Source organism: Haliotis asinina, chromosome 5, assembly GCF_037392515.1.
Source record: "Haliotis asinina isolate JCU_RB_2024 chromosome 5, JCU_Hal_asi_v2, whole genome shotgun sequence".
NCBI lineage: Eukaryota > Metazoa > Mollusca > Gastropoda > Lepetellida > Haliotidae > Haliotis > Haliotis asinina.
The window spans coordinates 34,965,900-34,992,297 of record NC_090284.1 but is presented as its reverse complement, the minus strand read 5'-3'; the positions used below and the strand labels follow the sequence as shown (position 1 = coordinate 34,992,297).

General features: G+C 40.7%; 1 protein-coding gene across 2 annotated transcripts in view; it reads left to right on the top strand.

Moving 5' to 3' along the window:
- LOC137284156 (paired box protein Pax-2a-like) overlaps window positions 1-26,398 on the top strand; it is a 150,943-nt gene continuing 124,545 nt past the window's right edge. The window contains exon 1 of one of the 2 annotated variants that reach the window (XM_067815867.1): window positions 1-162. The gene's annotated coding sequence lies outside the window, so the exon portion shown is untranslated. The remainder of the gene's footprint in view (window positions 163-26,398) is intronic. The other variant, XM_067815866.1, reaches the window with a different exon arrangement.

The following is a 26,398-nucleotide window of genomic DNA, read 5'->3' as shown; positions in this document are numbered from 1 at the left end:
ATATGGCACGTGCTTTTGTCGGTGCTCGTGCAACCTCCTGGTGATCTTATATTGAGGCGTGTATATCTTTGGTGTGTGAAACATCGGGCTAGGGAAGCAGAGGGGAGAAGCAACGGGTTTGCAATTTACCAGGATCGACTTAGTCCAAGTGCTTGTTGCAAGGTAGGTTGTACATCTGTCATCAAATTTGAGTATTTCACCTGCCGGTGTGATTATGTTTGACCGGTGTTCATGTCGCCATTACATAAGACTGACTGGATAATGCGCATTGTCTCGTGGGCTTGAATAGATGTGTGTGGGAAAATAAAGAATGAATTACAATAAATTATACCTTTAATGAGTGTAAGGCTTTACTCTCCTGCACACGCAGTCTCGATCGGCGAAACTGCACGAAGTTTGCATATTATCGAATATTAAGTATGAGGCTAGAGTAGCCTCCCTTCGATCAGGCTTCCGGTGAGATCAATAACATGGTTACTGACGCTGACACTTCATAAAACGAGAATGTTATGGGGTTGTTTCAATCCAGTTACATTATTTACTAAAATAGTAGCTAATCTATGCTCTACATTATCATCTTCATAATATATTCATAATCGTTTTTCATAATGTTAGGTGAAACAGTTGTATCCATCTTTGTAAAATGATTGAATTGAAATAACATGAGGTACCCGTTTTATACCCCGAAAAAAATACTTTTCACTATGATGGTATTTCTTCAAAAAGTGTGTCGTGTAAGTACGGTTGGTACTGACCAGTGACACAAGTGTCTCCGCCTTTTGTCAGTATTTCAAACTTGAAGTTAAAAAAGTTTATCATTACCCGAAAAGGGTCTGGAAAACGGACGAGTGGGTTTTTTTTTTTTTTGTCTAAGTTCTTATTTGATTGTGAATATCATATTGTTTTCCTTCCCATTTTGTTTGTAATGAAGTTTAAATACACTGGACACGATTTGTTTTTTTAACTGAATGTTTTACTATTTCTTTCTTGGAATGATATACTGCTTGGATTTATATATTCTAAGAGATTTTCAAGAAGAATGTTCTAAATTTTATTTTTAACTCTTCAACAATATCAAATACTGAAGTTATGTGTCAGTATTAAGTGGCCGTTGACGCAATTATCAGCATATGTCCGGTGTAGCTATACTAATATGACAAGATGTTTCAACCATGCACATTAATTAAAATTGGTAATTTGTAGATAACACCCACAGAAATACGTGTTGGTACATATCTGTCAGCACCAGTAGTGATGAATACAGCGTGTAGGTTTCAACTCAAACAATAATAGATACTAGTATTTAGTTACCACCCATGCCCGAAAACAACTGAGTACAAAACCATTTACTTCAGGGTGTACACGTGTATCAACCCCTGAGCTCTCCTATAAATACATTCATGCATAACTTTCGCATGACTTGTGTTAAGTTACAAATACATCATTGTCGCCGTTCATTTCAGAGTGATGTCCAATATAAACTGATGTGCTATTTTGTTGGGGTTTTTTATTTTTATTTTTTTATTTTTCATTTTTGAATTAGCATCTTTAAGTGAAATTGTTATAATTAAATGGAACCTGTAACATGGTTCACCTGCGGTTTACAATTTGCAGGTACATATCGTCACAGAAACTGATCATATATTGTGACGAAAAGGAGTGGAAATATTGAAGGGAGTGTTAAATATAGACGTGGCCTATTTTCTTCACAGTACGATCATCTGTGTATGAACCATTTCACCATGAAATATACTTCACGCCAGGGGAGGATGTGAATACAGTGGACTAGCAAAGTGTCGGCAATGCACATTGCACTGCTTGTCTTTTCAAAAAGTCAAACAAGTTAGATATTTATTAAACAGTATTGACTGAGAATAACTTTCCACAATCAATCCAGTTTAGCTAAAAACATAAATCCATTGTTTACCAAACTGATAACCAACGGATTGTCTAAAACGCATTGAGCATGATCGGTGATATTTCTTATTAATCACTCTAAGTTTAAGTTATATTCTTTAGGAAAACAAACCCATGTAATTTATCCTTGGCCTAAAAAATATGAACTGTTCGGTGCGCATATATAAGGTGTTCTTAAATGTTTTGAAGCAGTTTAGGGCAACACAAAAACCAGACCCTATCAAAGTGTCTGTGTGGCCCCTATCTGTAGATAGCTGAACCATCTGCCTAATTTCTGAAGGTCTCATCCCGCAGATTTCCATAGGTACAGCTCCTACAAACTCTTCCTTATAAAGAGGTGTTTAGATTTAATATGTCGTAAAAAGGATTTGACACGAAGACGCTTCACTCGGGTGTGGCGGTTGCTTGTTTTTTTTTACTGTGAAATGATGTGTTTTCACTACCGTCTTATGAGAAAGTGCAGTTTTTGTTCTCATGTAACATGAATATTACAACATAAATCAGCATTATTTTTAACTAGAATTTCAATGCAGCTTAGACGAGCCTATTGTACAGAGCTGGGATAGATGTGGCGTTTTGTGGTAATTCATCGCTGTGGGTTTGTCTCCATATACATTGAATTTTAATCGGAGGAATATTGCTTTCAAGCTGAATAGGGATTAAAGGTTTATTACGGACATATAACGCATGGGCACTTCAACCCACTTGTATAAACACCCCATGAAGAACCCCCCAATAAAATCTCCACTGATGTCCAGAAATAACCAGTTTGGGAACTCTATATAATGCAATGTCGTTTAACAAACTTCGGGTTATGGAGGCCGTAATTAGTTTGTTGGATGGAGGAATAGGCTTCTTTCTGATACTATTCAGTGTGCCCAAAATGTAACCAAATAGAAGGTCATCAAAGAATCCTCTGTTGTCATTCCAGTACATCTTGGGGGTCACAAAGCTGAACAACTTAATGCAAGTACTTTTTTCGATGCTTCGCCATCCTCTGTTAAGTAACAATAATTTGGAATACATGTATGAGGATGTATACGGAGGATGGATACAATCGTAGAGAGATGTTTTGTTGCAAATATGTTGGGTTTTTTTATCCGGTAGGTTGGATAGAAACGTTTAATCCAAGTAAAAATATATCCGTTTGACTGCCACTGATCATTATAGGTTATCGTGAAGTATAGATAACCAACATTCTTCTGGGTGGGAGATCGTTCATTTCAGTAGGATGTATGTAATACTAATGAGATCGATAAATGACAATTGAATAATACATTTTGTATCCGTTCAGGAAATTCTTTCTTGATTCATTATGAATTACGTACATATTTGGAGATTTTTGTAATTTTTATTTTTTACTTTTGATTTATGCAGTGTTGACAGATACACGTGTAGTAAAAGTACATATGGTGGGGAAGCTAACGTGACTAAAATACAGGGGGTTTCAATGTTGGTACAAGAACACAAACTTTACATCAATATTCATTGTATATATTCATATACACATATAACTTTAGTCATGACAATTTTCACGATTGCCACCATTTATCACACAGCTATGTGGCAAAAGTATGCCTAGTATTTCTTGGAAATGTCATCTGACGGTGAGCGTACTGTTATTTCTGGCATTCTGTTTTAATACATGGAAACTTCATAGATATTTGTATTAATCATTTCAGGGGTGTGCCATGTCCCCATCAGTGACGGCTTGTATTGCCTTTATCAGACACTTATCAGATGTATTTACAGTTGGTTTCGAGCAATGTGTGTACTATATACACGAACATTGCAACTACATATTAGTTCTCTCTAAGAACCCTTGTTGTATTTGTAATGCAGCGTTTCTTTGTGCACCATGTCTGCCATATTCTAATGATCGAGATGAATTATGATGCCAACACACTGACAATGTGAGTCTGCAGACCGAACAAAAAGTGAATAATTGTGATAAAATGATAATATTAACTGCTTTTTATAAATCTGTCAAACACATATTTTTCACTGGAAAAATATTTTATACCGAATAAAGTAATTACGGAAGGGATTTTTTATTTGTAGAGTAAATAGAGTTTGCTAAAAAATATCCTCCAAATTATAGATCATCAACTTTTTGTCAGTATATCAGGAAGTATGGAAGCGTTTTGTTCAACATATATGTATGGTGACTACCGAGGTCTGATGCAAAACGTATCTTCCAGCAAGGCATATATTTTTTATTATTTCTCGTGACAATTGTTATGATAAACACTACGGGTTTCATTTGGTTACCTATACTTATACACATCGGCAGCACATTGTTTTGATTTATGAGATTGATATGATTCTGCTATTAAGACGTTCTCTGTAGCGTTGATTCATTGATTCAGCGCTTCATCATTGAGCTCGTGCAGGTTCAAATTGGCACTTCGTTCAAATCTTCTGCACACTGGGACTGGCAGTTAGGGGCAAGTATTAACAAAATATTACCGACCATCAATATATGATTCTCATTTCCAATCTGAAAGCCGATAACAGCTTCATGAGATGATGATTTCTTGCCTTGATGCTATATTTTGTGTCAGGACAAGACAGGATTAGTTGTTCTGATGACGACCTATATAACAGTTGCTTATCTCAGACCTATTGGCAAACAGCTCGATGATAATCTCGATTCATAATTTCATGTGGTTATGGAGTGCCCTCACCAATACCTGCTAAGTTATGGAGTTTGGTTCGTCAGTGTAACTGGTTTATCACCCTTCTACGTTATGACTGTTCCTGGACTTGACCAAACTGGTAGCGTTCTCCCCATGTCCTTTGGCGCTCTTATGTCTCATTAATCTGATATCAAAACACGATGATTCACTCACTTACAAATATATCCTGGAATGTCAGATGGGTCTTAACACCGAGACAGTGTATTATACTACCTACATAGTGCATTATACTACCTACATAGTGCGTTATACTACCTACATAGTCCATTATACTACCTACATAGTCCATTATACTACCTACATAGTGTATTATACTACCTACATTGTGCATTATACTACCTACATAGTGTATTATACTACCTACATAGTGCATTATATATACTACCTACATAGTGCGTTATACTACCTACACAGTGCATTATACTACCTACGTATACATAGTGTATTATACTTCCTACATAGTGCATTATACTATCTACATAGTGCATTATATATACTACCTACATAGTGCGTTATACTACCTACACAGTGCATTATACTACCTACATAGTGCGTTATACTACCTACATAGTGCGTTATACTACCTACATCGTGCGTTATACTACCTACACAGTGCATTATACTACCTACATAGTGCGTTATACTACCTACATAGTGTAGTATACTACCTACATAGTCCATTATACTACCTACATAGTGCATTATATATACTACCTACATAGTGCGTTATACTACCTACACAGTGCATTATACTACCTACATAGTGTATTATACTACCTACATAGTGCATTATACTACCTACATAGTGCATTATACTACCTACATAGTGCGTTATACTACCTACATAGTGCGTTATACTACCTACATAGTGCGTTATACTACCTACACAGTGCATTATACTATCTACATAGTGCGTTATACTACCTACACAGTGCATTATACTACCTACATCGTGCGTTATACTACCTACATAGTGTAGTATACTACCTACATAGTCCATTATACTACCTACATAGTGCATTATATATACTACCTACATAGTGCGTTATACTACCTACACAGTGCATTATACTACCTACATAGTGCGTCATACTACCTACATAGTGTATTATACTACCTACATTGTACATTATACTACCTACATAGTGCATTATATATACTACCTACATAGTGCGTTATACTACCTACACAGTGCATTATACTACCTACATACTGCTTTATACTACCTACACAGTGCATTATACTACCTACATAGTGCGTTATACTACCTACATAGTGCGTTATACTACCTACATAGTGCATTATACTACCTACATAGTGCGTTATACTACCTACATAGTGCGTTATACTACCTACATAGTGCGTTATACTACCTACATAGTGCGTTATACTACCTACATAGTCCCTTATACTACCTACACAGTCCATTATACTACCTACACAGTCCATTATACTACCTACATAGTGCATTATACTACCTACATAGTCCATTATACTACCTACATAGTGCGTTATACTACCTACATAGTGCGTTATACTACCTACATAGTGCGTTATACTACCTACATAGTGCGTTATACTACCTACATCACATATTTGTATCATGTAGTAACACGAGGACGTAACACACAATCTCCCACTTCATGTTGGGAAGTCGTCACTACCAGCATTTCAATCAATAAGGAAATACACACATTCACTGGCACTTCTGTATGGCAGAAAACATGTTGTTTAGTGACAAGTTACGAGAATACAGAAAATAATTTATTGAGTTGCATTCCCATTGCGTCCAGTAAATTCCAAGCATGAAATACGTGTCTATCCTCAGATGTATCACTTAAAAGATGCGGAATCAAAAGTCGACAAATGTTCAGCCTTGGTTTTAGTTGCGCGGAATAAGAAAACTATATGAAAGATAAGGAAATCCAAACATCTAGTCGATGACTTCTTGCTTCATCGCCAGTTCACTGACTGGAAGTTTATTTGATGGAAACCGGAAAGAATATAAACAGTTACAAAACATATAAAGGGACCAACCCATGGCCAGACATCTGTACACATATTATTTAGGAGGGCTGAATGGTTTCAGTCTTCTGTTTCGTCAACAGACCCTGACAAACAGACAGACAGCGAGATTCCCATATCTCCACCTATTTCACGGAGCCGCTGGTGTCTCAAGTACAGGTCCACAGCAACCAGTGGTGCTGGTCAGAAAAGGGACCTCATGGTTCGGCTGGTCAGTCTGGCATGTCATCGAACCCTCAGTATGCTTAGTCCGGATTATCTGACGTAGGTATTTGCTAGCAGTAGTCGTGTACCCTAAAAAAACAGATTAACAACAAACCATCTGCACAACTCCTACCTACCTAGTGGCAGGGGATAAAACAGAGAATGTAATCAATTTATATTACCTCTGGAAGCGTGACTGGTTGTGACTAGAGGCCATGACTGATAAACTTTGTCTTTGTCAACGCGCTCTCTTAGTAAATAATTTTTTATTTTTGTGTCTCACTCCAAAATCTATCTGGCCATGATGTATTGTTGATAATAGATCATTTGTTTTTTCTGCAGCAATCAAAAACAAAAGCATGTTTTTAAGCATTTCTTGGGACTAATTATTTAAATTGTTTTTGATGCATATACAAGCAACCCCATCAACCTCTTACCCCAAACCCCGTAACAGAATAACAAACTGTCTTGTCTCACAAGACAGAGTATTGAAAAGTATTGATTCTAAGTACAATTTATACCCCCTTTTGGTGAAAGTTAAATAATCTAGAATCGGCCATCCCCTAGGCGTATACATAAGTAGCAGTGCTACCTGGAGACGGCGACACAAGCATCAAGACTCTGTCTAGCAGAGCCCCTAATACATTATACATTACTTCGTTATTGGCGAATGGCTTGGAATTGTTTGGGTTTTGTTTTGTTGGTCTCAAGTGACAGATATCTTCTATGTAGCAAATATGATGATGGACTGTGTCCTATACATGAATATTTCAAAAGGAGTCTCAGTGGGTGGTGGATGAATTATATGCATTGTCTTCTAGTTTCTTCCTGAATATAGGTCAGATCCACTGACGCGACTGATTTGTCTTGTTGATAATGACGAGGATGTTGCGGACGCTGATGCTTGAACACGCCCACCTGTCACATAATGATGATAATGATTTTACTAGGTGTTCTAATCCATGTCAAGAAATCACATATGTTTTTGAGAAACGTGTGGACTGTGACTGGGCACTGAAAGATGGGGTACACCACCTCCAGCTCTTTAGTGCATGGTGTATATCCAGCAGACTAACAGGATGCACCATAACACCCACACACCAACTCACTCATCCACTATCTGTGTCAATCATTGAACGATGTCAGAAGAAACTGAATAGTCACAGAAACATGTCGTCATCATATGAAATACCTTTCTTGGATATGACACTGACAGACCTAGTCACTCGTGTATTTCTTAAGGCTGTTGTTGCCATGGTATAGTTTTGATCGATAAGAACTCGCGTCCAAACGTTAATTAACATGAATGAGTTGTCTATAGCCTTGACTGCTGTATGCAGCTAATATGGTAACGTATGACCGCCGATACCTTGAGAAGTCAGGAGCCATGTGCGCCGACCTGTCAGCTGGAAGTAGGGGTATATGCAGGTTTTACAGTGATGATATTCCAGCTATCGCAGGACGGTGACGAAGTAACTGGATACTCGGTGTCACATTTACATAATCCCACAATTCCTTTCTTTTCACTTCGAGTTGATTCATGAGACTTGTTTTGATAACCGTAACTTGTATTCTAAACAAAATTCATCACAAGGTGTCGCATTGTCACACTTTTTTTCACGCCATGTTAAACGAAACTGTAATCCATCGTCACATGAAATTTATCTCTAGGTAAGCCGAGACTCAAATCACTTTAATGCTTCATGACGTCAGCGACACCTAGTTTCTTGTGTCGCTGTAATGAGCTCTATTGTAACGAGTTTACACGGCCACCCGCACACCGACCTAGTTGCAGAGACAACGGATGTAACCCCTTGACCTCTACCGGCGGGCTGGATGTAACTGTTTTAAAGGGTAGTGATGGGCAAAGGCGATACTCTTTTGTTACATATTCCAACGTAAACATACAATCAATTATCGGTATTCTTCGATGTGTTTACTCATTTAGGGGAAGGGGAGGCGCACAATCTCTTTCCCTAACGCCGTCGGCAGAATCCTTTCTAACTGAACGTCACACGCCCCTGGAACTGCCATCCATTACTCAGGTCTCATTGTAGATCATTCCGCTCGTCACAGAAGTATTTTATCAACCGGAAGCGGATGGTGACACATGCGCATTAGACTGTCTTCCGTCCACATGATGTCTTGATGTTTTATCTTCCAATTGGAATGTGACCTTTGGGCTATGTGTATGAAATGCCGGACTTGAGATATAGCCTAAAGAAGCAAATCCCTCGAGAGCTCGAGGTATTACGCCCAATAAATCACAGTGCGTCAAATTTAGCTTTTGCTATGACAGGCCATGCAGGTTTAAGGACCAAGGTACCTTCTGATCTGGCGCGCCTTTACAGGATCTTTATGTACTGATCGAATGCAGAAACGTGTTGGTTGTTGTAACACGCAGACGAAAACTGTGTTGTCATTGCGAGATAATTGTTACTAACGTTAAAAATGTTCTTTATTTAACTAAATAATACCCAAAAGTAAAACAATATTTATGACAAAGGTGACATGAAGATGGCTCGAACCAGTCCATGCACATAGAACCAATCCTGATACTCTCCTTGTCCTGTGGTCTGTGTTGATTCTACAGAATCAGAATCACGTCTGGTCGTGATGCCGCCTCTCACACTCAGGCAGATGCTGTACTAGCTTTGTCTGCATTGTATATGGGGTATCAGTGTATTTTGGTCTTTCTTTTTCCCTTTATTCCCATGTCTGTGGATTCCACGAAATTGTGATACTTACTATTGTGTTCCGGACTGTTTTGGCGCATCTGCATATGCGTTGTTCTTGTCAATAAGGACATCAACCGATGAGGAAGAATATACTGTTAACCATCATACATTTACATATGACATCCTGTATAGTCCAGCTGTCTACTCATAAAGCGCCGTCATATGCTGTGTGGAAGCGTATGGTGGCCATAGGGTTTGACAGGAACCTTTTGACATCCTTGCATCTGTATGACTGCAGCTGGAAGCTCATCCACAGGGCAGCGCCAGTCCGGCATAGTCTTCTTTTTCCATGCACTGTTGTCTGACCCGGTGGCACCATTATGTCGTGCCTGACCTAATGTTCCCCACGTTGGTAAAATGTTGCGAGTTCTTGTGAGTCGATTAGACCCAGACCATGAAGTGAAGACACATTCTGTTGTCATGAGCATTGTTCTCTGTCTCGGTGTTGATCAGTGTGTGGTCTGTCTTCTGGAAGCTAATGTATGTCTTTGAGGACCGGTGCTAAGTGGTCGCACACGCCTCATCTTGGGATGAACATGGCAGTTGTATTGTAAACGCTCCGAAGCTGGTCCACATGAATTTGCAATTTTGCAAACGTTTTCGTGCAAGATTTAATTCGTGACTACAGTTTAACATGTACTGACCCCAACCCATAAAAATTAGGTCCGGCAGCTGGAACAATATGGGTGAGCTATGCATAATCAAACGTTTCGGTCAACGTTCAGTTGGATTCTTCCAGGTGTATATAGTGAAATGTATAGGGACAAGGAAAGATCTGTGTGAAATTCTAATTTCACCCCACTCTGTATGTGCTAGCTCAATCAGTATGTTCTGGGTGTATCAATAATCAGGTGGCGTCCTGAGAGATGTGATGTGAGCTATGATAGAGCATCACTTGTAACACCGGCCACTGACTCCGGCGTCCTGAGAGATTTGACGTGAGCTATGACAGAGCATCACTTGTAACACCGGCCACTGACTCCGGCGTCCTGAGAGATTTGACGAGAGCTATGATAGAACATCAGTTGTAACACCGACCGCTGACTCCGGCGTCCTGAGAGATTTGACGTGAGCTATGACAGAGCATCACTTGTAACACCGGCCGCTGACTCCGGCGTCCTGAGAGATTTGACGTGAGCTATGACAGAGCATCACTTGTAACACCGGCCGCTGACTCCGGCGTCCTGAGAGATTTGACGTGAGCGATGATAGAGCATCACTTGTAATACCGGGCACTGACTCCGGCGTCATGAGAGATGTGACGTGAGCCGCGATAGAGCATCACTTTTTATAGTATTTTTCAGTAAACTAATCACACTAACGGTTCATGGTGACTGAATGTTTGTGCGCGTACAATCTGTATCTGGTGGCGACTAGCTTTTGTGCTCTGACCCTGAAAGATTGCATCGTTTGTATCGGCGGCGACGTTGACTGCAGAGAAAGAACCTGTGATTGTGTGGTTTCGCAAATCATTAATAGGCAACAGAAACAACAACAACACACATTTTTATGATTGACGAAATTGTATTTAGTCCATGACGGATTGTCATGGCAAACTGTCAACTTTGAAATGGCCACCAAACTTTCAAGAAACAAGCAATGTATAATCAGTTTCATTTCCATTGTTGTACCGGTTATTTTTTTCATTATTTCATCAAGGATGATAGCAATTAACAGATCTAATCAACTATACTCGAACTAATTACCACATCAATTGACTTTATAGCTGTCACCTCCGTTATAAGTTGATGGCTGACTGCTGCAGCTCGACCTCCTGTCCGCCTCAGCGACTCACGACTCCACAGGAGCACTCCAAAAGATGATTGGTGGTATTGGAAGACTGGCTGTCCATGGGAAAGTTGGACCATCGAATGCTATTGATGGGTCCACGGTGACAGCCACACAAAGCCAGTCAATATAGCCCCTCAATGCATATTTGCCATCAGATAAACTTCCAGCAGAATCACCTCACTGCACGCCAGCCTCCGAGCTCCTCCGGTGAATCACGCGTGTAATTCTGTTTCCTCCGTGGTTTACCGGTATCGATGCTACACGGACCACCAGCGAAATATTGTCGTCTGCTATTTTACTCGTGCGTGTTGCATGAACCATAGCAGACGATAAGGCCGTCAGTTCCTGAGCTACATGGAAAGCATCTACGTGCCTTCTTAATACATATATACAATGTTCTCACCCTACTGATGAGCGGTAGAGAGATATAAGTGGAGGGAAGTCTCATCGCGGGTGGTGGTGCTAAAACTAATAACAGACGAGGTAGGATGAACGTGGATGCATAGGGAGAAGAGCTAGGATGTAGATGAAAGAAGGATAGAGAAGTAGAAACGTCAGGTGAGGTATGCTGGGAACTCACGGGACACGTGTATTCATATATGCACTAGGATGCAGATGGTTGTGTTCCTCTGTATGTTTACCCCGGGGCGTCTCAGTGCGTGAGAAACGTGGGGTAGTTTGTCCTGACTTCGTGATAATGAGACATGCTTCATTACCTTGGGACAGATATGGATGGTTCGAATAATAACATTTTATCTTTCCATCTGTACACTACATCATTAGCATCAGAAACATATCTAGATAGGTCTTTAGACAAAGTTGAATATTGCTTTGGTTCTTAGATGTCGATCCAAAGTGTGCCAACGATTTAGTTTCCATATCGGTTTTGACGTTTGTATGGTGGCAAGGACACAAGTCGTCACAAAGGCCAGGGCCTCAGCTCGTCACAGCCATATGTGCAGGTCAGGGCCACTATCACTGACGGAACCACCTGTACAGGGCCAATACTCCACTAACAGTGACAGAGCCACCACAAAGGTACCAATACCCCACTATCACTGACGGAGACACCACAGCAGGACCCATACCCAACTGGCATTGACGAGTTATTTCAGATGCCAACTGCTCGACCCCCGATTTGCCTGTCAGAGAGATTTGGAAACACATAATTCAAGTTCCTTACTTTACTGGACATACATGTTTTGCTTTAGCACTTGAAAACGGAGTAGAATAACCCCTAGCTCTATACTGTGCCCAAACATAAGCTTAAACCAACAAAGAAATATTATTTATTTATTTATTTATCTATTTTATTTATTTTATTTATTTTGTTTGTTTAACAGTTCATTTGCCGTAGGGTATATTGATTTGACACGACTGTCGAGTGTAAACCTTGAAACAGAGTACACTGCCCCTCACGTCAATCTCGTTCCCACAAAGGGAGAACTCCACCGCAATCCCGGACCCTATACAAAGTCATCCACATCTTAAAGGGTTATTTGATGCGAAATATATGTTTTGTAAAGAGCTATTTGTTGAAAGAATATTAACAGTAGTGTTGCCGATGGGAAAAGTTTCTGCTGCCAGGGTCCCTCTATGTCTCTCCCACTCCCCCTACTCTTCACGTGGCAGGTAAAGTCAGCTGTGAGAGTATGCCAGCTTTGTCCAGCCCCGACGGGTGGTGTTTAACACATGGTCTTGCCCATGTCAGCCCGTGTACAGGGCAGGAGAAAGCCAAGTACATTGCACCTGTTCTGTCAACGTAAAACTCTCCTCAAATCCAAGACCTGACAATGTTGCCTTTGTAGATGCAATTTATGATCGAATAGTGAATGATGCTTGAGACTTTTGACTAGATGGTCGGCAGCGATTCAGGGTATTTAATCCGGTGTTAGTTTAAGTTGATTAACGAACCGTGGACTGTTGTATTGTAGAAAGCGACACGGGCATACAGATTTTAAATTCCATTGTATTCTTTACGTACATAATTATTGCTTATAAAGGCCTTAAAATATATATGGACAATAAGAAATATAAGATATCTGAAGGTTCTTTTTACGAGGGAATCAGCTGTGGGTTTGTTGGTACAGTCGGATTACCTCGCTGTCAAGTGTGCACCCAAACTTACCCTTGGCCCCATCGCTGTGAACACCGTCCATTAACTATCCCGTCTGTTCAAACACTGTCGTGCATATCACATACAAAACTACAGAACTAGGTTCATTTCACAATCACAATTAAGAAGGCCACGAAGGTTTGGCCCTGTTAATAAATGACATTGCTCTGAAACATCAGTTAAACATGCCAGAGAAATCAGATTCACTGTCATCGTGGTTTACCTGTCTGATATACTTACATGGTATACCTGCGTTATCTTTTTTCACAGGTTCAGGACAATTGTCAGTCCTTAAAGTTAATGTTATTTGAAGTGAAATTTACAGTGTGTGAAATGGATGCTGGATGTTAAACATGTGGACAAGAAGCAAGAAGCCCATGGGCTGTAACTGTCTTCCCCTTCCTGCAGATCAGTTTCTTTATGCAAACTGATAATTTCTGCTGGGGTCGGCAAAATCAAAACAAGGTAATTTGACCAAGATGTTTAACTTTAAGCTTCGGGTATATCGATTACCTAGTATCCTTCAATAACCATGCAATAGCGATTCCCTACCACGGACTCACCTACCTGACGTGGAAATTAAGGAGATCGGTGAGGTCTCTGACAGAGTTAGATCCTTGCATAGAGCTTCATAGTGACAAAAACTCCCCTCTAGGCACTAGGACGAAAGGAATGATTTCAACTTTCAAACTTTCATGTCTAGCAATATTCCAACACCCCAGCCTTTTGAGGTACCCCAGAGCATGCTCGGTTTATCTAGACTTCAAAGAGTGTCATACTTTTGTTCAGAACTTGTTTGATCAAGGTTACGATGTTCAAGGCCTTGACAAAGCTTTCAAAATGTTTTACATTTGGAGGACATTTCCACAGTTGATGCATCAGTGACAGAAGTGATGTCCGATGCAATTCCCTATTTTGACGTGTACCGTGCGTTTTGCCATTATTTCTGGTGCAACACTGGCCAGACTTTGCATGTTTATGACATGTGCCACCGGTGGGGAGGAAGACGCTCAAAGTCTGCTGTTATCACTAGTTAATAGTGATTCATAAAAAACATGTTATCTGGTCGAACGGTGGCAATCACTGGATTTTCCGAATTGTCGGGTCTAGACTCGCTGTTTACAAATTACGCCGTACAGCGGTGACACTGTCAAAACAAATACATACTTATCATATGGTCATAACTGTACAGTCGGCTGCTGCTTTGGAGGGGAGATTAATTGGGGATGTGGAAAGGGGTTTTGTCGCTTTTATCAACACGACGACGTTAATGCGTGAACTGTTATTACTGTTCTATTGTTTCAAGTCCGAAAACACAAGTAATATATGTACCTGCCAATATATATCCTTTACTCACTCATTCACGTAACATACCTATAGACAAATATTGACGCTACACACTATGAGCCTAAACAGATTGTGTACGGGGAGAACAGTGTATCGTGTTATTACACATGACGTGGGTATGAGTTTTTCAGTACAAACAAAGATCAGTACCATTATACACTGAACCACCTATGTCTTAGTTTAGAAGGTCATTGACGAAAACCGTTTCTGCCACATCGTGTAAATCATTCGTGTTGAGGGTTTCGTTTTGACTCAAGTCTCTTTTATACTTTTCAAGCAAAGCAGGGGAACTTCATTTTTAATTTCGTTTGAAACAAATGCATGTATAGCGGAGTCAATCAATGTTCACATGATAACAATGACTATTTTGAAAGTCACCACTTGCACTTTCTTTCAATTGTTGGTACAGTTCGCTCTTGAAAGATCTCTAGTGTTTGACGTAGAATGTGCATGTGTTCGAATGTCATTTTCAAACAGAATACGGCAAGAAACAAACACTAACAACTGTGTGATGATTGTCAAAATTAGTTATCAGTGATTTATAAACCTTCTAGAAAACGGTCAAAATCAAGAATGAACTCTCATGCACGCGAATATGGTAACTGCGTTGTGCATGTGCATCCCGTGCGTTGTTAGGAGTAGCGGTAAAAAGAGATGGTGGTGTGTTCATAAGATGATGTCCCACTAACCAATAGGAAACAGAAACTGATCCTTGCGATTATGGTTGACTATGGTTAGAAATTATCGGATTGGAGGTCGGAGAAGAAAAGTACACTGTGTAAGGAAACTCCTAATAACCTATAAACCATTGAGGCGAAATGAATTTAGCAGCTCGGAAAAAAGTTTGTAAATGCTTGTACTTCCTATCCAGATTGAGGGTTAGGTTCCCTTATTTTTCAAAATTATACATTTTCATTTCCAACACACAGAATGAGTTTCTGGGCATAGCCAGCAAACATAGGGTATTCCATTACTATATTTTATACTGCATACTTATCGAATCTCACAATGTACATGACCATCATTTGCCGAGATACTTGGTTAAATATAGACATATTCTTTGTACACGGTTACACCTTTCAAACGATCGTAACTACAGTTGTATAAACATTCAACAAAACCTGTCAGTTGAACTCTCTAAGTCATAAACAAGGAGTAGATGGCGAAGCGTCGTCGGCGTGTGTAAATGTTTTTTGCACAATGTAATTAAGTGCTATCGTCACTTAACAGTTTCCGAACTGTCATCTCTCGTCATTGATTGGTGTGTCAATGTTGTGCGTGCCATTGGCCAGCTGTTTTCTGCTGGACAGGCCTGGTCGGTCCTGATGACTGGCGTTTCACTCCAGTGACTGATCAAGTCAAGCGTGGTGATGGTGTGACAATATGGCCCCTTTACCATATACACTCCTCGATTCGTCACCTCTGGGCATGAGGTCATCTGAGGTCGCTCGCCGCGCGGGTGCCGTATGCTTGTTGGGGACAAACTGTTACGTAAAATACGACGGAGACTGTCATTGGTTCCATAAAATCAAACGTACATCAACACATTCAGAGAGGCATGTGACATATCGTTCGTGGAAGTGGTTTCAAAGGAACTTGCTCATACGGGGTTTTTTTGAGAGTTTTTTGTTTTTTTTTAAAAATTGAACTTAACTGTGTGTTTTTTTTAACACTGAGTAAGTCATTATTGCTATATACATTATCTAAAACTTACTTTTTCATGGTACGGTTAAGTAGTGCTTCCCATCTCGTAAACAATAACACAAACAAGAGACGTGTTCCGTCCGCCCGCAGATCACGTGTTTAGTGTGTTCTCATATTGATTTTGTATCAAAATGAACATTTTATGTTATCTTACAACTTGTCTTGAAATAATGGCAAACAAAATTCATTGGACCGTCAATATGGATTGTTATCTTGTGCTTCCATTCCGTCTTTATATTTTATCTTGTTCGGTTTGTACAAAAAGACATCTTGATGTTCTGATATACTGCGCGCCGGGTGGCGGTTCAACCATATCTATAGTTCACTGACATCCACTACCACAGATATACCACACACCGAGTGGTGGTGCTACCATATCTAGGGTTCACTGACATCCACTACCACAGATATACCACACACCGAGTGGTGGTGCTACCATATCTAGAGTTCACTGACATCCACTACCACAGATATACCACACACCGAGTGGTGGTGCTACCATATCTAGAGTTCACTGACATCCACTACCACAGATATACCACACACCGAGTGGTGGTGCTACCATATCTAGGGTTCACTGACATCCACTACCACAGATATACCACACACCGAGTGGTGGTGCTACCATATCTAGGGTTCACTGACATCCACTACCACAGATATACCACACACCGAGTGGTGGTGCTACCATATCTAGAGTTCACTGACATCCACTACCACAGATATACCACACACCGAGTGGTGGTGCTACCATATCTAGAGTTCACTGACATCCACTACCACAGATATACCACACACCGAGTGGTGGTGCTACCATATCTAGAGTTCACTGACATCCACTACCACAGATATACCACACACCGAGTGGTGGTGCTACCATATCTAGAGTTCACTGACATCCACTACCACAGATATACCACACACCGAGTGGTGGTGCTACCATATCTAGAGTTCACTGACATCCACTACCACAGATATACCACACACCGAGTGGTGGTGCTACCATATCTAGAGTTCACTGACATCCACTACCACAGATCTACCTCACACCGGGCGGTGGTGCTACCACATCTGGAGTTCACTTGATTGTGATTAGATTAGGGTTGACTGTACTGAACCTGCGTTACCCAGTGTTTCTCAAGGATAACTTAGGACAGTATCCAAAACAGAACACCAAGACTGCAGTCGTATATGTAATACAGAAAATGGAAAGAGAGGCAGATAACACAACAGCCATGTGATTCACTACAACAAACATCTAGGAAGGGTACAAATGTCTCACTGATTGAGAAAAAGTCATTGTAATGTATATAGACGACATATCAGTTCCCAACAGCAGCCATAACATCACAGGATATGCAAGAAGCATGAGCGACGTTACATTATTCATTCATTTGATTATTTATATCAACGATCGAAATATAGTTTTCACTGACGCATTCACTATGAATACCTATTCAGGTTTGTTCATTTAAATGATTTCATATATGATTAAGTCAAAAGATGATGGAAAATGTGAGCTGGGAGGTTTGTGACAAGAGCACCACATCTCTGGGATTCAAGAGCAGGATAACCCAAATCACTTGACATGAACTACTATTGGTCAGCTCCCCTTTGTTAACACACATGTGTACATTGGCCAGCCCAAAATGGCCATCCCAAAATTGGCAGTCCACAAATGGTCAGCACGGTTTACCCTGAAAAGTCTATGGTTTTCAACAAAACACCTAACTATTCTGATTGACTGGCCTCGACCTTATTATGGGAAATGAAGTGATACTGAGTGATGCGCCGGTAAAATATCCGAGTGCGTCTCCGGTCACTTCCTGGAAATCTGCTGCGTCCGACAGATACTGTCCGTAAGTTCCAGGCACTGGCAGTTGAAGTATCCGTTCTACGTATTGGAAAGGAGAATAGATGAGTGGAGCAGGAAAGACAATACCCCAATACACCTATATAACGGTGGGGACAGTTTGTGTATTGAGGGCTTGAGATAGATAGATGGATGGATGGATGGATGGATAGATAGATAGATGGGTTTTAAATAAGGTGTGTATATGTATGTATGTATACTCACTTGTACCATCATGTGTTCCCTTATTCCCTATGATAATTATAAATTTTAAATACATATCTATTTTCCGGACACAGGTAATATTTTCAACCAATTTCTTTTAACGTATTTCTTTAGGCAAACATGTCATTTAAAAATGGCCTACGCATATACAGCTATTAGTCATTTTTCTCTTCGATTCTGACTGCTTTTGCGCTAATTGTGAATATATACACAATACACACATACATATATCGTATATTGTCGACAGGTATTTAAAATTGATTACCTTGTTTTCGTCGCTCTATGACTAATATTGCCTATGCGATGTTACATTTTAACTCACCCACTTACTCGTATATCTTCTCGTCTGTGCTTGTGTGTCTGTGTGTGTCTGTCTGTCTGTCTGTGTGTCTCTGTCTGTCTGTGTGTCTGTCTGTGTATTTGTGTGCGCCCTCAGTGACAATATATTACCACCATGAAACTCTGTTTTCAAAACTCAACAAAAGAACTTTATTTACTCAATGACGGAAAATAATTCATCTCCTTATCTCTGCCTGATGTATAACCCGCCCCCCTCGGTTTTTGACATGAAAACTTCCTCTAAACTTTCCAGCATAAAAATGAACATTTCCTCAAAGAAACTACTTTGTGTGGATATGAAGTAGAGCGGGAGTGTGTCCCTATACCCCTCCCGACCCTAGGTTGACATGGACCATTATTTATAGGTGAAATCAACACCTTCACGAGGAACTGGAACGGATTCAAGGTAACGCTATCATTCGTCGACACAATCTCATGATCAAGATTGCAATTTCTCCATATGTATGGAGCTTCAAGTATGAATGTTGAGATGTCGGAAACTGTCTTTAGTGACATTTAACAATCATTTTTTTATCGCTTTGTTTTCTAAATACAATGTTATACTTCCCGCTGGTGATAACCTCTTATTGTAGGCCAGAAGTAAAACGTGAAATAGGCTCTCATTGTTTTCATTCTTTGAAAGAATACTTTTATTCATAAAAAAAATTAACCAAATTCTAATTTCAATATTTCACTTGAGTACCCAAATGCCATAGGATTAATGTTCCTTGAGAAAAAGACTAAAATTTCATTTGAATACTATTTTTGCTGTTACAATTTCTATGTAGACATGTTCCTTAAATATTAATCTGGCGATCACCGACTGGGACATTGATGGAAATCTCCAACCCAGTACCAATAGTACTTAAGAATTAACAGATAGACTTTTGTCCAGAATAGCCAGAATAGCTCTGATTGACAAAAAATCTGTTGCGTTCATATTCCCTATCTATTGTCAATGGCTGGTTGTCTGCTAATATAGTTGATGGTCCGCTAAGCTTATGATCTTCTCTCAGGCAAGACAATGTCTTTCGATATATCACCTCCAAATTTAACTCGCTTGCTATTGTATACTCGCTTACCCCAAGGAGCTCAAAAACCGATTTAACGCTACACTGGCCATCGGTGGAGGAATCCTTTATGTGCACAAGAACATGAGACGACGGAACGTAAATGCATGGTGACAATCTCATCACTGACGGGCAGCAAGGTGTCATGGTGGCTGTCATCGTCAGTGTTCCCCTTGTGAGGGTTCATACCAAATCTCTTACCCCCCTTGACACACAAAAACCTCAAAGAAACCGCTACTTGATGTCACGACCGATGGCATCGCGGCAAGACCATCACGCCGGTCTTGTGGACGCTAACCCCAAATGGATTTGTCCATAAAGATGTGGCTTGTAACTTGATCATATCTGACGAATAGCGTCGGGTTTCACACAGGTCACTTTGCTACTTGGTGACGCAGACCTGAGTTAAGATCCCGGGTGTCCTCTTACTTTGTAACTTTGAAACGCCTTTCACAAACTGATGATATTGCTCTATTTTTGAAAAGATTGATCAATTACTCTGCGGGGCATCTGTAGCACTACCCAGCGGTGAGTTCCCCTGGCGTAAACACCTAACCCTCTGCTGTAAGTTCCCATCTTCAACACAAACAACGGTATGACAATGCAGCCGCTGCTGTTACTGGTGCATCATAGCTACCCCTTTCTCCAAACTTTGAAATGAGCAACGAAAGAAATTGCTTTCCGTACCGCCTGCCTGCTTAAAGCGTTAGTCTAGTACACACAAATTACTAATTGAGAAATATGATGATTGAATCGAGTAAGATTTTCCGCTTTGTCGCACAAAGTGGTCCATATTACATTTTAAAGAACTTATTAATCCCCTTTTTCGAAGTTAAACGTAGCCCTGAGCGATTTCTATTTTTGAAAACGTTAAGAAAATTGTCTTTATGTTTTTCAGACTGTAACATGTGGCCAAGCGTTTGTCGCATAAGGAAGACAACCTTTCCAAAGTTTAAAATTAACATCCTAAACTGAACTCGATATCAGTCTGTCATCCCAGACAACAAACATGTCAGTTTGAGATGAATTAAGGTATCAAGTCATAGTCTCTTCATCTCGGATGACATGCTTAAAATTGATAAATATCGCTCAAATAAAACTTGCAAAAGCTGATAGCATATCTGTTGAACATTTGTAAATGAGCTTATTGTACTAATACCTGGAGATGTGTAAAGCACCTGAAGCCATGTTGACATCTGGCAAACGTGGAGAATACGTTTTAGTATAGCGGGTATACTGCTGGTTTTATGTTCCCAATTCCAAAGCAAATTGTTTTCATTGAAGCTAAAACCCTCATCTTACACGCGGTATGGAACGTTGTATTGACATGCCTATGTGAGCCGTTCTCTTTCTAGGAACAAGGCAGAGCATCTTGTCATCTTGTCAACGCACACATTCACAGCCAGTACACACGAAGTGTACACTTCTATGTCAGGGAACAGACTCACAGCCTGTACACACAAAGTGTACACTTCTATGTCAGGGAACAGACTCACAGCCAGTACACACGAAGTGTACACTTCTATGTCTTGGTACAGACTCACAGCCAGTACACACGAAGTGTACACTTCTATGTCTTGGTACAGACTCACAGCCAGTACACACGAAGTGTACACTTCTATGTCTTGGTACAGACTCACAGCCAGTACACACAAAGTGTACACTTCTATGTCTTGGTACAGACTCACAACCAGTACACACGAAGTGTACACTTCTATGTCGTGGTACAGACTCACAGCCAGTACACACGAAGTGTACACTTCTATGTCTTGGTACAGACTCACAGCCAGTACACACAAAGTGTACACTTCTATGTCTTGGTACAGACTCACAGCCAATACACACAAAGTGTACACTGCTATGTCTTGGTACAGACTCACAGCCAGTACACACAAAGTGTACACTGCTATGTCAGGGTAATACAGGAAGTAGTCTGATGAAGGTCTTATGTTTATATTCTAGTATCTTGTCAGTGTACTTCAATGATAATTATATACCCAATATGTGTTGTTTTTAAGCCGTGTGGTATGACAATGCAGTGTGGTACACACAGTGGAGCTATGTTCTTTTCTCTGACACACTGTGGAGCTATGTTATTGTCTGACACACAGTCAAGCAGCATGTTTTTTTCTCGGAACAGCGGAACCATGTTCTTTTCTGTGACACGGTGAAGCCATGCTTTATCTCTGACTCACAGAGGAGCCATGTTCTGTGAAGTTATGTTCTTGTCCCTGATAATGCGATGTTGTACTCCCAGAGGAGTTGTGTTCTTTTCTCTGACATTGTTCTTGTCTCTAACAATGCAATGTTGTACGAACAATGAAGCTATGCTCTTGTCTCTGGCAATGCACACTGCCATGTTGTACTCACAGTAAAGATATGTTCTGACAATGCAGTTTGGTACTCACAGTTAAGCTGTTCTGGGCTCTGACAATGCACAATGCAGTGTTGTACACTCAGTGAAGCCATGTTCCTGTATCTGACAATGCTGTGTGGTACACGCAGTAAAGCTATGTTCTTGTTTCTGAAAATAAAACGTTGCACAGAGTGTGAAGCTATATTCTTGTCTTTGACAATGAAGTGTTGTTCTACAGTGAAGCTATTTTCTTGTCTCCCTGATGAGGTACAGTATTTGAAATTCATTTCTTCTGTCTTTCACCTTGATATTAGCTTGAATATTGAATATTGCAACGGGTGGCGCAAACAACACTCACATACTCACTCACTTACTCTACAACAGTATTATGTTGCACTGTATGTTGTTGGAAGAATGGGAGGGTGTTTCTGGGTATATATTGTCATACAGTTAAAAGAACAGGGAATCCACATGCTTATTCACTGTGGTATTCTGGAACGTGTGTCCCATTCTCTCACTCAGTATGCATATACTTGAAGGTCTTCTCACAGGGAATATATTATGGTAGGTGGCAGAGTGGAAGATCTTTTCGCGTGGAAAACGTTGTTTGCTTGAATGTGGAAGGTTTTCTTTTTCGGTATTCATCGCTTTTGTTGAGCATACTAGCATCGTTTTGTGTTGGAGTGTGGAAGGCATCCCTGCTTGGAATAGACGGTTGTATGTTGGAGTGTGGAAGGTATCCCTGTTTGGAATACATTGTTCTATATTGGAGTGTGGAAGGTATCCCTGCTTTGAATAGACGGTTGTATGTTGGAGTGTGGAAGGCATCCCTGCTTGGAATAGACGGTTGTATGTTGGAGTGTGGAAGGCATCCCTGCTTTGAATAGACGGTTGTGTGTTGGAATGTGGAAGGTATCCCTGCTTGGAATAGACGGTTGTATATTGGAGCGTGGAAGGTATCCCTACTTGGAAAACATTGTTCTATGTTGGAGAATGGAAGGTATGCCTGTTTGGAATACATCGTTCTATATTGGAGTGTGGAAGGTATCCCTGCTTGGAATAGACGGTTGTATGTTGGAGAGTGGAAGTTATACCTACTTGGAATAGACGGTTGTATGTTGGAGTGTGGAAGGTATCCCTGCTTGGAATAGACGGTTGTATGTTGGAGAGTGGAAGGTATCCCTACTTGGAAAACACTGTTCTATGTTGGAGTGTGGAAGGTATGCCTGTTTGGAATACATCGTTCTATATTGGAGTGTGGAAGGTATCCCTGCTTGGAATAGACGGTTGTATGTTGGAGAGTGGAAGGTATCCCTACTTGGAATAGACGGTTGTATGTTGGAGAATGGAAGGTATGCCTGTTTGGAATACATCGTTCTATATTGGAGTGTGGAAGGTATCCCTACTTGGAATAGACGGTTGTATGTTGGAGTGTGGAAGGTATCCCTACTTGGAATAGACGGTTGTATGTTGGAGAATGGAAGGTATGCCTGTTTGGAATAGACGGTTGTATGTTGGAGAATGGAAGGTATGCCTGTTTGGATTACCTCGTTCTATATTGGAGTGTGGAAGGTATCCCTACTTGGAATAGACGGTTGTATGTTGGAGTGTGGAAGGTATCCCTACTTGGAATAGACGGTTGTATGTTGGAGAATGGAAGGTATGCCTGTTTGGAATAGACGGTTGTATGTTGGAGAATGGAAGGTATCCCTACTTGGAATAGACGGTTGTATGTTGGAGAGTGGAAGGTATGCCTGTTTGGAATACATCGTTCTATATTGGAGTGTGGAAGGTATCCCTACTTGGAATAGACGGTTGTATTTTGGAGTGTGGAAGGTATCCCTGCTTGGAATAGACGGTTGTATGTTGGAGAGTGGAAGGTATCCCTACTTGGAAAACACTGTTCTATGTTGGAGTGTGGAAGGTATGCCTGTTTGGAATACATCGTTCTATATTGGAGTGTGGAAGGTATCCCTGCTTGGAATAGACGGTTGTATGTTGGAGAGTGGAAGGTATCCCTACTTGGAATAGACGGTTGTATGTTGGAGAATGGAAGGTATGCCTGTTTGGAATACATCGTTCTATATTGGAGTGTGGAAGGTATCCCTACTTGGAATAGACGGTTGTATTTTAGAGTGTGGAAGGTATCCCTACTTGGAATAGACGGTTGTATGTTGGAGTGTGGAAGGTATCCCTACTTGGAATAGACGGTTGTATGTTGGAGAGTGGAAGGTATCCCTACTTGGAATAGACGGTTGTATGTTGGAGAATGGAAGGTATGCCTGTTTGGAATACATCGTTCTATATTGGAGTGTGGAAGGTATCCCTACTTGGAATAGACGGTTGTATGTTGGAGAGTGGAAGGTATCCCTACTTGGAAAACACTGTTCTATGTTGGAGTGTGGAAGGTATGCCTGTTTGGAATACATCGTTCTATATTAGAGTGTGGAAGGTATCCCTGCTTGGAATAGACGGTTGTATGTTGGAGAGTGGAAGGCATCCCTACTTGGAATAGACGGTTGTATGTTGGAGAATGGAAGGTATGCCTGTTTGGAATACATCGTTCTATATTGGAGTGTGGAAGGTATCCCTACTTGGAATAGACGGTTGTATGTTGGAGAGTGGAAGGTATGCCTGTTTGGAATACATCGTTCTATATTGGAGTGTGGAAGGTATCCCTACTTGGAATAGACGGTTGTATATTGGAGTGTGGAAGGTAACCCTACTTGGAATAGACGTTTGTATGTTGGAGAGTGGAAGGTATCCCTACTTGGAAAACACTGTTCTATGTTGGAGAATGGAAGGTGTGCCTGTTTGGAATACATCGTTCTATATTGGAGTGTGGAAGGTATCCCTGCTTGGAATAGACGGTTGTATGTTGGAGAGTGGAAGTTATACCTACTTGGAATAGACGGTTGTATGTTGGAGAATGGAAGGGTATGCCTGTTTGGAATACATCGTTCTATATTGGAGTGTGGAAGGTATCCCTACTTGGAATAGACGGTTGTATGTTGGAGTGTGGAAGGTATCCCTGCTTGGAATAGACGGTTGTATGTTGGAGAATGGAAGGTATCCCTACTTGGAAAACACTGTTCTATGTTGGAGTGTGGAAGTTATGCCTGTTTGGAATACATTGTTCTATATTGGAGTGTGGAAGGTATCCCTGCTTGGAATAGACGGTTGTTTGTTGGAGAGTGGAAGGTATCCCTACTTGGAATAGACGGTTGTATGTTGGAGAATGGAAGGTATGCCTGTTTGGAATACATCGTTCTATATTGGAGTGTGGAAGGTATCCCTACTTGGAATAGACGGTTGTATGTTGGAGAGTGGAAGGTATCCCTACTTGGAATAGACGGTTGTATGTTGGAGAGTGGAAGGTATGCCTGTTTGGAATACATCGTTCTATATTGGAGTGTGGAAGGTATCCCTACTTGGAATAGACGGTTGTATGTTGGAGAGTGGAAGGTATCCCTGCTTGGAATAGACGGTTGTATGTTGGAGAATGGAAGGTATGCCTGTTTGGAATACATCGTTCTATATTGGAGTGTGGAAGGTATCCCTACTTGGAATAGACGGTTGTATGTTGGAGAGTGGAAGGTATCCCTACTTGGAATAGACGGTTGTATGTTGGAGTGTGGAAGGTATGCCTGTTTGGAATACATCGTTCTATATTGGAGTGTGGAAGGTATCCCTACTTGGAATAGACGGTTGTATGTTGGAGAGTGGAAGGTATCCCTACTTGGAATAGACGGTTGTATGTTGGAGAATGGAAGGTATGCCTGTTTGGAATACATCGTTCTATATTGGCGTGTGGAAGGTATCCCTACTTGGAATAGACGGTTGTATGTTGGAGAGTGGAAGGTATCCCTACTTGGAATAGACGGTTGTATATTGGAGTGTGGAAGGTATCCCTACTTGGAATAGACGGTTGTATGTTGGAGAGTGGAAGGTATCCCTACTTGGAATAGACGGTTGTATGTTGGAGAATGGAAGGTATGCCTGTTTGGAATACATC